The sequence below is a fragment of the Amphiura filiformis genome, chromosome 3, assembly GCF_039555335.1.
Source record: "Amphiura filiformis chromosome 3, Afil_fr2py, whole genome shotgun sequence".
Taxonomy (NCBI): Eukaryota; Metazoa; Echinodermata; class Ophiuroidea; order Amphilepidida; family Amphiuridae; genus Amphiura; species Amphiura filiformis.
Window position 1 is genome coordinate 60,963,839 of NC_092630.1, and position 12,831 is coordinate 60,976,669.

A 12,831-nucleotide genomic window follows, 5' to 3' on the forward strand; every position below is an offset into this window, starting at 1 on the left:
GAAATTTTATTTCAGCACAGACAACAGTTGTGGAGTTACAGTCAAAAATGAGGAAAACCAATATTTGATCAATAAATCAATAACTACTTGCATTGAGTTGCTGAATTTTCAGTACAGTAGTTGTAGTCCTTGCCCCTATAATATGCAGATCTTACTTGTCACCAATGTGCTATAGGCCTAATTTGTGAGAAAAATGCAAAAATAGGCACAGAATTGGCCAGGGTGTAGTACCCCCCCCGAGTACCCCTTAACGCGTCCTTCTTTGACTACAGAATCTTACTATCTACAGAAGTATAATAAGCTTATAAGCTTGTCAGCTCAGAGTAGGTAGGCCTATAGTATACAACTATTATTATATTGAAACCTACCTATTCGGAAGTCATCGCACACTCTACCATGTCATGTCATGCCTGTGATACGCCAGACTCGATGTAAGATCCCCTGTCTCAACACAACTAGAAGTCGGTATAAATTATGTAATGAAAGTCATGAAAGTGGTATGGAGTTTGCTGTCGAGCTTTGCTCTCTATGTGCGTATTGTTAGTGTAATTGAGTTTAAATACACGGAGCAGGCACAGGTCAATACCCATGTGACATATAAAACCAAGAATGCATACACTCTAAAATCCCGAATGAAATCACGGGCGATTGAGCATGCTGGATTTTACAGTTCACTACATCATGCACCATGCAGCGTTTAATAAATCATTCATTTAGTAAACTAGAGCGGTTACCGCACCATAGCTGAACCACGAGGCTTCGGCAGTCCCGGTCGGCGGCAGTACGGTATAGGCTCAAACTAGACTATGCCATAGTCGAATTTTGATTTTAAAAATATGTTATTATTATTTAATCATGATGAATGCATTCCGTTGAACTCAAAATTATAGCATACTGATGTTTGAACCAGCTAGTGGAACCAGCTGCCTCAACCAGATTATCCAATTCCATTTCTTTCAAATATCAAGCTCTGGATTTTTTGAAGTCTCAATTTTATTCAAAATTTGTTCCTTCTGATACCCGCACTTGGTTTTCTACTTGCCGGTGCCCCAATTGCAGGCCCATTTAAGGTCGATCTTGCCTCTGGCATTCCATTCTTTTTTCCAAATTATTTAGGTATTTCCTAGGTGGGATGGTTCTAGAGGTGAAGTTACACCTGTTTATCCCAGCCTATTCACTGGTCTTTTAACATGTTTTTTTAAAAAAAGCTTTTATATTTACATTTGTCAAATTTTTGATGTGCAATAATTATATCCTATGTACCAGTAGGCCTACCAGTGATGAAGTCTAATAAATAAATAAATAAATAAATAAATGTTTATTAAACTGATGTTAAAATTAAAGTGTTCAATAGTAAAATGGTCATAAAGAGTTTTATATAATTCGATGATTAGGCCTAGTGACAATGAAAGTTATCGAATGCAACATATCTTGCATAATTATAATGGCTTAATTGCACACAAAGCGTTTTATAATAATTGTCATAAATAACAATTGGAAGTATATTTTTGGTTGGGAAGCAGTGATTTAAAAAAAACTCTGAAAATTGACCGAAGTCACCCCATGCATGGCCATCCGGTGGATACATTTTGAGTCTGTAGATGGTATTTTGTCAAATACTCAAATGTGTTTCTCATTCTCAAATCGATTTTTCGAATTTGGAAACCCAGTTTCTCGACCATGGTTTTCATGAACCAACTGATCAATGCCGGGGATCAATGACCTATTTTTTCGATTCCAGAAACCGGTTTTCGGATTTGAAAACATTTTTTTTAAACCTCGAAAAAAAGTACCAGTCTCAAATCGATAAAGCACCACACGACGCTAAATATAATGGCATTTGACTGCATTCAATAGATGGCACTATACTAAAATGTGAACCTAGACCCTGGTACCAGCAAAGAGGTAATCTCTTTGCTGCCCCCCAGCAAAGAGAATAAGAGATTCAATCTAGACCCTGGTATAGGCCTATTAGCTCCTATTTACAGTATAATTCCTCGCCATGACCCACTTGACCCACCATGATACCACATGACTCACCATGATATTGACCCATTTAAACTCAATGACACTGACCCCTTCATGACACCCCTTCATGACACCCCATTACCTACGTATACCACTTGACCTCCAGCCCCCTTATCGTGGCACTTGAGAACCATGGATCCAAAATTAAAATGACAGACACGTCTCCTTTGTCATGTTTATAAAGGCATTTGATCCGATAACTTTCATAGGCCTATTTTAAATTGTCGTAGTGACGTATATTTTATTGCATATTGTTGCATAAGCCTTCCCTTTTAATGTTTAAGGGAATTTTATCAATAACTGATACACATGGTCAGTTCAATTAGCCCATGCCCCTGGCGTCCACTTATTTCAAAACCGAGATACACGTAATAATTACTTGCAATGACACGCAAAGGGTGTCGTGATGGGTCAAGGGGAAGACGGGTGGGTCAAGGGGTGTCATGAGATGTCAGGGTGGGTCATGGGGTAGGCATATACCCGGGGCATATACGGATCATGCATGAGAAACGGTGTCATGTGAGATAAGGGGCGTCAGGGTAGGTCAAGGGGTGTCATGGTGGGTCATCATGTGGTGTCACGGTGAGTCAATGGGTGTCATGGTGGGTCAAGGGGTATCATGGTTCATCAAAGAGTGTCATGGGGTCATGTGCTATCATGGTGGGTCAAGGGCTAATATGGTTGGTCAAGGGTTGTAATGTTGGTCAAGGGGGGTATCATGGTTCATCAAGGAGTGTCATGGTGGGTCAAATATGAGGGTTTTATGATGGGTCAATGGTGTCTAGCATGACCCCCAGGATGGTTCCAAATGAATGAGAAAAAATAATAAGGTAGGCCTATACAATAATAATAATTTTGAAAAAAATCCGGGGGTTTCAGGGTTACCCATTTCTCAAATGCTTAAGGGAAGGGGTATGAACGTTTGGACAGTATTTATTGTGGGACATTAGAGCACATCAGACATATCGAATTGCATTCTAAATACGAAGAATGTCCTTCTGATATCAAATAATTTTGATTTTTTTTTTAAATTCGCAATGTAATACACATTTTATGGCAAATAATTACAAATTGATATTTTGATATTTAACAGTACTTGAAGTAAACTTTATAAATCTGATGATTTATACTTAAAGTGTATGTAGGTGGGATGAAAAAGCCGACGATCAATTGAAAATTTTGACCTTTCGTATTGAAGATATGGATTTTTTTCCCAAAACACACACACACAAAAAATAGGTCTTTTTGGGAAAACAATCCATATCATCAATATAAAAGGTCAAAATTTTCAATTGATCGTCGGCTTTTCCTGCCAGCTACATACACTTTAAGAATATATCATTAGATTTATAAAATTTATTTCGAGGACTGTTATATATCAAAAATTTGAAAAATATCAAATTTTAATAATTTGTCATAAAATTTGTATTATATCGTGAATTTCAAAAATGAAAATTATTTGATATCAGAAAGACATGCTTCGTATTCAGAATGCAATTCGATACGTCTGAGGTGCTCTCATGTCCCACAAAAAATACTGTCGAAACGCCATAAACGCTCATTCTAGATCCCTTAAGCATGTTAAGCAATAAAATATATTCATCACTTATACGCCAATTTGAAAATATCAGTTATTGATCAAATTTACCAATATAAATGGGGATTTATATCAACCGGCCTGGAAACAGACAATATCTGTCATTATGATTTTGGGTTCTTGGTTCTCAAGTGCCCACGATAAGGGGGTTCAGGAGGGTCAAGGGATGTCATGGTGGGTCAAGAGGTGTTATAAAATATGGCTGGTCAAGGCCAGTGTGTCATGGTATGGTGGGTCAATGTGGGTCGTAGTTTGATCCCTATGGGGTGTTAAATGAATGAGAAAAAATAAGAAATAGGCCCCTACAATAAAATAAAATTTAAAAAAAACCTGGGGTCACACACCTAATAGTTTTAAAGTTATAAGAAAAACCATGAATGTTGGGTCCCTATTTTCAGGGTTACCCATTTCTATGCTTAAGCAATAAAATTTACGTCACTTATACGTTGAACACGGATCGATTGGCGCGAGGTACATAATCCAAATATGTATCTTAATTTTGCAATTGTGATACATTCACAAAGGGGCTGTGCAATAATTATGAGCCGGGGGGTAAATTTCAAAAGGCTCGCCAAAGTTTTGACCCTCCTAAAGGGGGGAGGCTGAAAAAATGACCACAAATTTTCCTGGGAAAATTGAGTTTACATGCTTTTCTATGGGGTAGATCGATAATTTTCATGTTAAAAAAAGAGGGGGGGCTGAAATTTTGGAGATCTGAAAAGGGGGCCCAATAAATTTTCGCGATGAAATTTTTGTGCATCAGTGTTTATGAACGGTCCCTAGGCTGAAAGACTGAAACCTGAATTTAAAAGTTGAATTAGTCTTTGTTCAAGTCTTTGGGCTTTATTGTCACAGAATACGAAAAAGGTTGAAAAACGCCCTAAAAAATTCATGTTTTTGGCCCTTATTTCCAAAAATTGACCAAATATTAAAACTTTACTTTTATTGCCAGTTAGGACTAACTAAAGGATTAGGATTTAGCTATGTTTCATTTGGCAAAACAGAATAATATTTTTTTAATCCAAAAAAAAATAGTTCTGTATTTTTCTGGAATGGGGAGTACAATCGTGCAAATCATGTTTAAGTTGTAATATTTGGCAGATGAATAGTACTTGTAGTGATAATTATTAAATCTATATGCTATGGACATGATGGAAGTATTTTAACAGTAAGCCTATTCTCATTCTAGCAGAAAAAACGTTGAATTTTACACACAGAGGGTCAAATTTCTCAGACTTGTTCAAAACTCACACCATCATCATGATCGTCTGGTAATAAGGATTCAGAAAAAGTATACTTAGACCTATGGTTATTATGGAGTTATGGGCAAAGGAGTCATAGGTCCAATTTTGCCCCTGTTGGGGCGAAAATGAAAATTTTAGTTGCTCTGATTTTGATGAATGGTCTCAAATTATTTGTTCATAACTCCATAACCGTACGTTGTAGATATGTCAAACTGTACTTTTTTCTGAATCCGTATGACTAGAGAAACACATTGCTTGTGGTTTTACAAGCCCGAGCAATTTTGAACTTGATCTCTGTGTAAAACTTCCAACGACATTTTCACACCAAATAATTAGGGTGCTGTTGAAATTATTGTTATTTCACTCCAGAAAATTGATTTCAATTCTATTCCAATTCAATTATTTCTATACCTGGAGTCTTGCTATTCAATTCCAATTCAATCCACCTTGCTTTAGAATTAATTCAATTCGATTCCAATTCAATTTTTCAATTTCAAAATCATTTCATTTCAATTCCAATCCAATGCAGTGAAATTAACTACTAATCAATTTCAATTCAATTCTGAGCATTCATTTCAATTCCAATTCAATTCCAATTCCAATACAGTTGCAATTTGTGTGTTAGTTGACCACTGCACACTGCAACAACTGTGTCTAGAGATTGAACAATTCTTTGTCCTCGATTTGTAAACGCATGTAAAATTTAAACACAAATGTCAAACTTCAAAACATCAAGTGTTTAATATCTAAACACAAGGCATCAAATTACTAAACATGTTTAGCATTTAGACATGTTTACAAATTGAGGGCAAGATGATGGTGTCTAGAATGGTGTTTAATATCTAGACACTGTTTTTGCAGTGCATGTTTTAAATTTTACTACCAATTTTATCATTTTATAATAGCTCAAAACAAAGTCAAAATCAAGTACACTACTTGTCACAAAAGTATATCAACAGAAGATACTTTACTGTTATGTTAACTCACTTTTCACATTCAAACAATGCGAGTGATCCTTGACCTCTGGGTCCTATTTTATGAAACTTTGGAACTTCTTAGTTCTAATAGGTGACTGACTTCCTAATATTTGTCTAACTTCTTGTCCACCGTGCACATTATTTTCTAAACTTAAAGGAGGATTTCGTGATCTTAGCATCCTCTTTTTATGACATTTTTCAGTGGCTATCCACGAAAAAAGCTTATTCCCAAAATTTGATTTTGCGTTTGCGAGTTTTGCATGTTTACGTGTATTACACTGCTCCATAGCCCACTGTTGTAATTTCGTTCTGGTATACAGGTTGTATCAAAATGATTGGTACTCCTAGTTTCCTATTATTATGGACAAGGCTGCGATGCCAGAATGCAACATAATATCTACCTAATTTCACTGCAAAAAGTGTGTTTAGGAATTAAATACTTTTCTAAACACTATCTTGCACCATGTTTTTAAACATGTTTAAATGCTACACATGTTTAGGAATTTGATGGGCTGTGTTTAGGAAATTTGACATTGGTGTTTAGGAATCAAACATGTTTAGAAATGTGTTTAGACATTGGTGTTTAGGAATCAGACATGTTTAGAAATGTGGTGCAAGAAAAGTGTTTTATTCCTAAAAACCAATGTCAAATTCCAAAACATCATGTGTTAAATTCCTAAACACATACCCATCAAATTCCTAAACATGTGTAGCATTTAAACATGTTTAAAAACATGGTGCAAGATAATGTTTAGAAAAGTGTTTAATTCCTAAACACACTTTTTGCAGTGCGCTGTCTGCACACCCCCATCACGTCAAGTGCCCCCGAGATGGAGCGGTTAGTAGCTATATATCAGGGCTGGCTGCCACTATAGGGTTTAGGAATCAAGCATGTTTAGAATGTGGTGCAAGAAAAGTGTTTAATTCCTAAACACGCTTTTTGCAGTGTTGTTGATAAATGTTGTGGGAGGTTATCATTTCAAGAGAACACAATGTTGTATTTGGCACAAACAGGCTTTTCAATTACCATCAAAACAAATGGGTATATTGATACAGCCTGTACAAGAACTATATTCAAATTTGACGATTATTTGCTAAAGGAATTAATCTGCAAGAATTTTTGGTACATAAACATTATGTTGCCAGAGGTTTCCAGTGGTATAAAAATCTCAACTTTTCAAGTGGGGGGATGAGGCTGTGGATCACGCCCTTAAGGTGTGTGGTACGATCGATAATGGGACCCTGTCCCCACACTGACCTCAAAGATGTCAAAAATGAAGGTTTTGATACTATTAGATAGTCCCTACTTGTCTCCTGCTCCTCCTAAGATTTTCACCTAAAATCCTTGTACTTTTGAAAAAGTGTGAAAAAAGCTGTCAAAGATATAAGCATTTTCTTTAATGGTTTTCTCACAATTTGTTCAAATGTACAATGACTTTTGAACATAAAAATTAGAAGTTTGAGAAAAATAGGGGCTTTGTGATTAGTGCCAAAAGTTTTTAATATGTGTCTCTTGTGTGATTAGACCTGGAAGTGTATCAGAATTCAGAACAGGGGAAGGGCACTTTTTACAGGTGGAATGATCTGGAATCACAGACATCTGCTTGTGAATTGAAATGCTGAATTGAAATCAAAGCTGAATTTCATTTCAATTCCACTTCATTCTTCATCACTCAACATGATTTCAATTCCAATCCAATTCAATTCTTCATTGCTCATGATTATTTCAATTCCAATCCAATTCAATTCATGCCCAAGCCAACTCATTTCGATTCCAATTCAATTCCGATGCATTGAAATGAAAATCGCCCAAAATTCATTTCAATTCAATTCGATTTCAATGCATTGAATTAACATTAGTTGAAATGCCTCCATATACTAAAGTAGCTTAATGGCGCTTTAATTACTCGGGGGCAACCGTCACTCAGAAGACCCGTTACTCAGAAGGCCCACTATTCTTAAAACCCGTCAAATTCTGAATAGCGGGCTTGTTTTTATTTAAAATGACCCGCTAACCAGAAGACCCGCTAATCAGAAAACCCGTTAATCAGAAGGCCCGCTACTCAGAAAATATTTTCTGAGTAGCGAGTATTTTTTCTGAGTAACGGGCCTTTTGATTGACGGGCCCTTTGCACACTCTCTTTTCAAACAACCCGCCACTCCCTCAGAAAACCCAGTTCTCAGAAGTTAGGGTTAGAGTTAGGAGTTAGGGTTAGGATTAGGGTTCGGGTTAGGATTAGGGTTATAGGTTACGGTTAAAACAGCCCACTAGTCAGAACTATGAATAGTGGGCATTCTGAGTAGCGGATCTTCTCCGCTAGCCAGAAAATCCGCTATTCAGAAGGCCCGCTAGTCAGAAAATTCTGAGTAGCGGGACTTTAATACATAAAGTTCAACAAAAAGCCCACTATTCAGAAAGTCCGTTATACAGAGGGCCCGCTACTCAGAAAATTCTGACTAGCGGGCCCGATAATGGTTTTCTGAATAGCGGGTCTTCTAACTACCGGGTCTTCTGAGTGACGGGCTGCGGCACCTCGATTATCTCTGCAAAATACGGCAAATTTAACATGATTTGCACGATTGCTACGGGAATTTATTGGACTATATGTTAAGAATATTGTGAATACGATTAATAGTTCTGAAGCTATGACGTATTTATAACGACTGCGTTACTTTTTGTGAGGTCTTTATTTCAGTTACCCATGTCAATTCAATGTTAAAGGTTCAACATGTTCGACAAACATCAACATCACATGCACTGTATAGACACATAATTATTAGACTCACATTGTATACTTTAAAAATCACACAAAATGTTTATTTCATATTCATATCACTACACTGAACCCCTGAACCGAAACTGCTGCTAAAATTCTCGTACAGCTTTTTAAATAAAAGTTGTCCATTGATTTATAGAATAAATCTGCAGTGTACGCTTTTTGGTATATAAGAAATTTACCAATAATCGGGCTTTTTTTGGTTAAAGCAATGTGGATTTTTTTATCAACCGGCCTCGTTCGTTCCCGATTCCTGCATACTGACGAATAACGGACAATAAACCGTCCGTTTCCGCGTCCCTTTGCATTCTTCTGACTGAGAGGGCGACGTAATCCGTGCAACTAGCCGGTTTTACATTGGTCGCTACCCGTGTTCAGCGAATCGTGTAAGGCACTTCACTTCACATGTTATAGGGGCGGTTTATATTTATCTTAGATTTGTCCGTATATGCAATGTTCGAGACGAAATAGCCATGCCATCATAAGTGTCCGTATTGAAATGAAAAATACATTCAATTTATATCATTAACAATTTATTGTCTGTTGATTAATCAAGTAGGCCTATATAACAAAAAATCTTGCCGATAAGTTGAGCACGGGCAGCTAATTTACCGTATACGCAACACGCATATTATTACAAAACCTACGTTTTTTGATACATAATTTGACCATACAATTATGTGAGGGGGGTGCAAGCCTCGGACGGAGGGAGCGAGAATATTTTAGCAGGACAAAGAGGGGGGGGGGCGATTTTTAGCACATGTGTTTTGAACACTTTATCGATAATACGCTGTAGGTAAAACCGTATAGGCTATACAGGAAAACACTCAATTATGCAAAATGTCACGCTCCCTCCGTTCGCTCCGGCGGCGCCTGCATGGTAAAACGTTTGGGTTCCCAAACATCTGAAACTTAAGGAGAGGATACATTTTGTTATGTTCAAATGGGGGGTGTTTTGGCACGTCGAAAGGGGCCAGCGACCATTCACCTGCCCATGTCTTCGTATACATAATTATTGCACAGCCCCTTAAACCATATCATTTTCTGTTGTTTCACTATCTCAAACATTCTCATCTCCAAAAACACAATTCTATAATATGTTTATATTCACAGAATAACATTTGAACGGGTTGGACACTAAAAGTTCCTCATACTCCGTGACTTGAGTTCAACTTTTGAGCTTTACGACATCAACAGGGGCAAGTTGATGAACTGTGCCATTGAAAACGATGCCATTATGGCTTATGGTGTTAACAAAACGTGACCCGTTCGCAATATTTTTTTTCGTACATCACTTTTGTAGGCCCATATATTTGGATTTTTTTCTCCGTTTCCATACACACGGACTAAGCAAATTTAAATTTTTTTTCCTGAAAAATCAACTGATTTTACCATAATTATGCGTTACAAATATGATATACGAAATAAATATCGCGACCCGCTCACCCAAAACACTGAATATGTTAGCTGATCTATTTAGGATACACTGTTGTGTTAGATACCGAGTAAAAGATTTCACCCAACATTGATGGGTAAATTTTACCCAAATGTATTATTTTCAGTAATTTACCCGATGTTGGGTAAAATTTTACAAAATTGGGTAAAAAACCTTACCCAACCCATGAGGGTTGTTCATATGGTACCCAGCGGTTCAAGTAAAATGGCATTTTTACCCAACTGATGGGTAACTTGGGTAAAATGTTTTATCCAACGGGCCTATACATGCCTTAAAAGATACATATACTATACTATGAGAAATTGTCAACATATTCTGAAACTTAGCTTTCGGTGATTTTAAAATAACTGCCAGTCGACATTTGTTATTCCACATCTAAATGCTGTTAAAGAGTTTTTGTACATTGCTGAATATCTTCAAAAGTTGGCGTATGACATGGTTACAGTAGCAGTATATCAAAATTTCAAAACGTTTGTCATTTTCCCAATTTTGTGCGAACGGGTCACAATTATGTTTAAGAACGAGGAAGTAGTATGGTATTTTATAATAAGGCCGATTCGCAAACAGCAGCATATTATTACCCACGAGCATGACGAGAGATGAACTATCACTCACATAATCTATCTAACATGACTAAGCAATTATGTTACATAAGCTCCAAAAATAACACACTCCTTTCCACATCGGTTCTAGAATATTTTATAACTCATAGCAAAATAATCAATATTTTGGTCAAGATTGTCCAGTTTTTTATAATTTGATCAAATTATAATTATCTTTATATATTTTCATACTTTCTGTTATACAGTTAACTTTGAAATATTTCTTAACTCAAAATCACCACATCGTCGTGTTTTGACATTGCCAATTCTTGGTGATTAGAATTGATGAAAGTCGTTTTCATAAAATATTTTTCATAAAATATTTATATTATTGCCCAACAGAAAATAAATACTAAAAACCATAAAACTGCACATCGTTTATAATACATAAAAACTGGCTATATATATACAATGTACTCGACTATATATGCAGCCTGAAAGAATTAAAACTTATAAAACGACTAATATATATAGGGCCTACTATAGATACTGAAGGGACTGGAAACACGCATTCTATGATGTAGCACTACATGTACAATCATCCATAATGCTAAAGTCCAACTTTTAAATTCTGAAGTATTAAATAACTATATGGCTTTGCCTTTTTAGTAGAAAATTATTATATGTCTGAATATTTCTGAATAGAATTGCATACATTTGTGTGCCAAATCCAGTGAGTCTTCATAAGGTAAATACAATGCCAGCCCAACATTTATTTTGGCAAAAATACTATTGTTTTTGTAAGTTATTATTTTATATCAAGGTCAAATTTACTTTTCAAAATCATACAAATAATCTTTATTATGACAGATAAAAAGGTGAGCCAATATAACAAAGCACCTCATGTTATTTGTCTTTACATTGTTTTTTCTCAAAATGACAAATTTATTGGAAGGTTATAACAAGTACATTCTGGTATTGTATAGGCCTAGGCCTATACACTAACAAGAATAATGTTAGGCCTACAGCATAGAAGAGTTTCCAATCCCTTATTGGTCCCATATCTAAGTGACAAGACTGCCACAGACACTACAAAAACTACAGAGCAACAATTATTATCGTGTTAATTTATAAACACTAAAATAATACTAAAACACGTAAAAATATGAAGATGTTTATGTTTTTAACATAAGATAGTGTCAAAAGTATGCTTTCACTGCACAAACAAGTGTTCAAGTGTTTATTAAGTGTTGCTCTGCGGTTTTTGCAGTGCACACATGCATTAATAAGAACAACTTTATTTTACATCAGGGCCCGAGTTTCACATTTACTGACACTTGCAATTCCGAGAAAAATTGTAATCCGACAAGAACGGAACAAGCTGAAATACAAATGGGCAAGTTGTGAAACGGGCAAGTTGTTAAAAAAAGTCACAATAATATGAGCTCTATACTTTATTCATGATATAGAACTCGGAAACGGTCATTTCATGTGGATCTAATATTGCATTTTGAAAAGTGATAGTCACCAAGCGATTTAACAGTTTATATTTTTGAATAACTCAGTCGTGAAAGATTTGTATGTTTGGAAAGTTTAAGAGCAAAATAATGACATTAAAAAAGTAAAAACATTACTGCATAAATAAACTTGCACTCGTAATCGCAATCGTTGCATTTTTATGTTCAATATTTTGTTCGTTTAAAACTTTGACGTAATACAGTAGTAGTAAGTATGCATTTAGAGACATCTACTTCCGGTTCCGGGTCACAAGGTCAAAGGTCAACCTGAAGTGGTCAAAGGTCAACCGGAAATACCGCCATTTTAAAAATGTCAACCGGAAGTGGTCAAAGGTCAACCGGAAGTGATCAAAGGTCAACCGGAAGTGCCGCCATTTTGAAAAGGTCAACCGGAAGTGCCGCCATTTTGAAAAGGTCAACCGGAAATGCCGCCATTTTGAATCGCCGTTAATATTTAGAGACGTTAATATTTAGGGACGTTAATATTTAGAGACGTTAATATTTAGGGAATAACACCCAACGATGCACAACGATGTTCAACTTTGGGAAGTACGAAAATATATAAATAAAGTTTCCGACTTACCGAAACAGTACAGTTGTATCGTATATTTCACGATTATAAAATCCTCGATATAAACCAAAAACGTAATATGATTCATGAACGAGTATAATCCACGGTTATATATTCCAGAG

At 36.0% G+C, this 12,831-nt stretch overlaps 1 protein-coding gene across 1 annotated transcript in view; it reads right to left on the reverse strand.

Annotated features, from left to right (window-relative positions):
* LOC140148873 (ras-related protein Rab-13-like) overlaps window positions 1-635 on the reverse strand; it is a 44,951-nt gene extending 44,316 nt beyond the window's left edge. Inside the window, exon 1 of the mRNA XM_072170966.1 lies at window positions 369-635. The gene's annotated coding sequence lies outside the window, so the exon portion shown is untranslated. The remainder of the gene's footprint in view (window positions 1-368) is intronic.
* Between the last annotated feature and the right edge of the window lie 12,196 nt (window positions 636-12,831).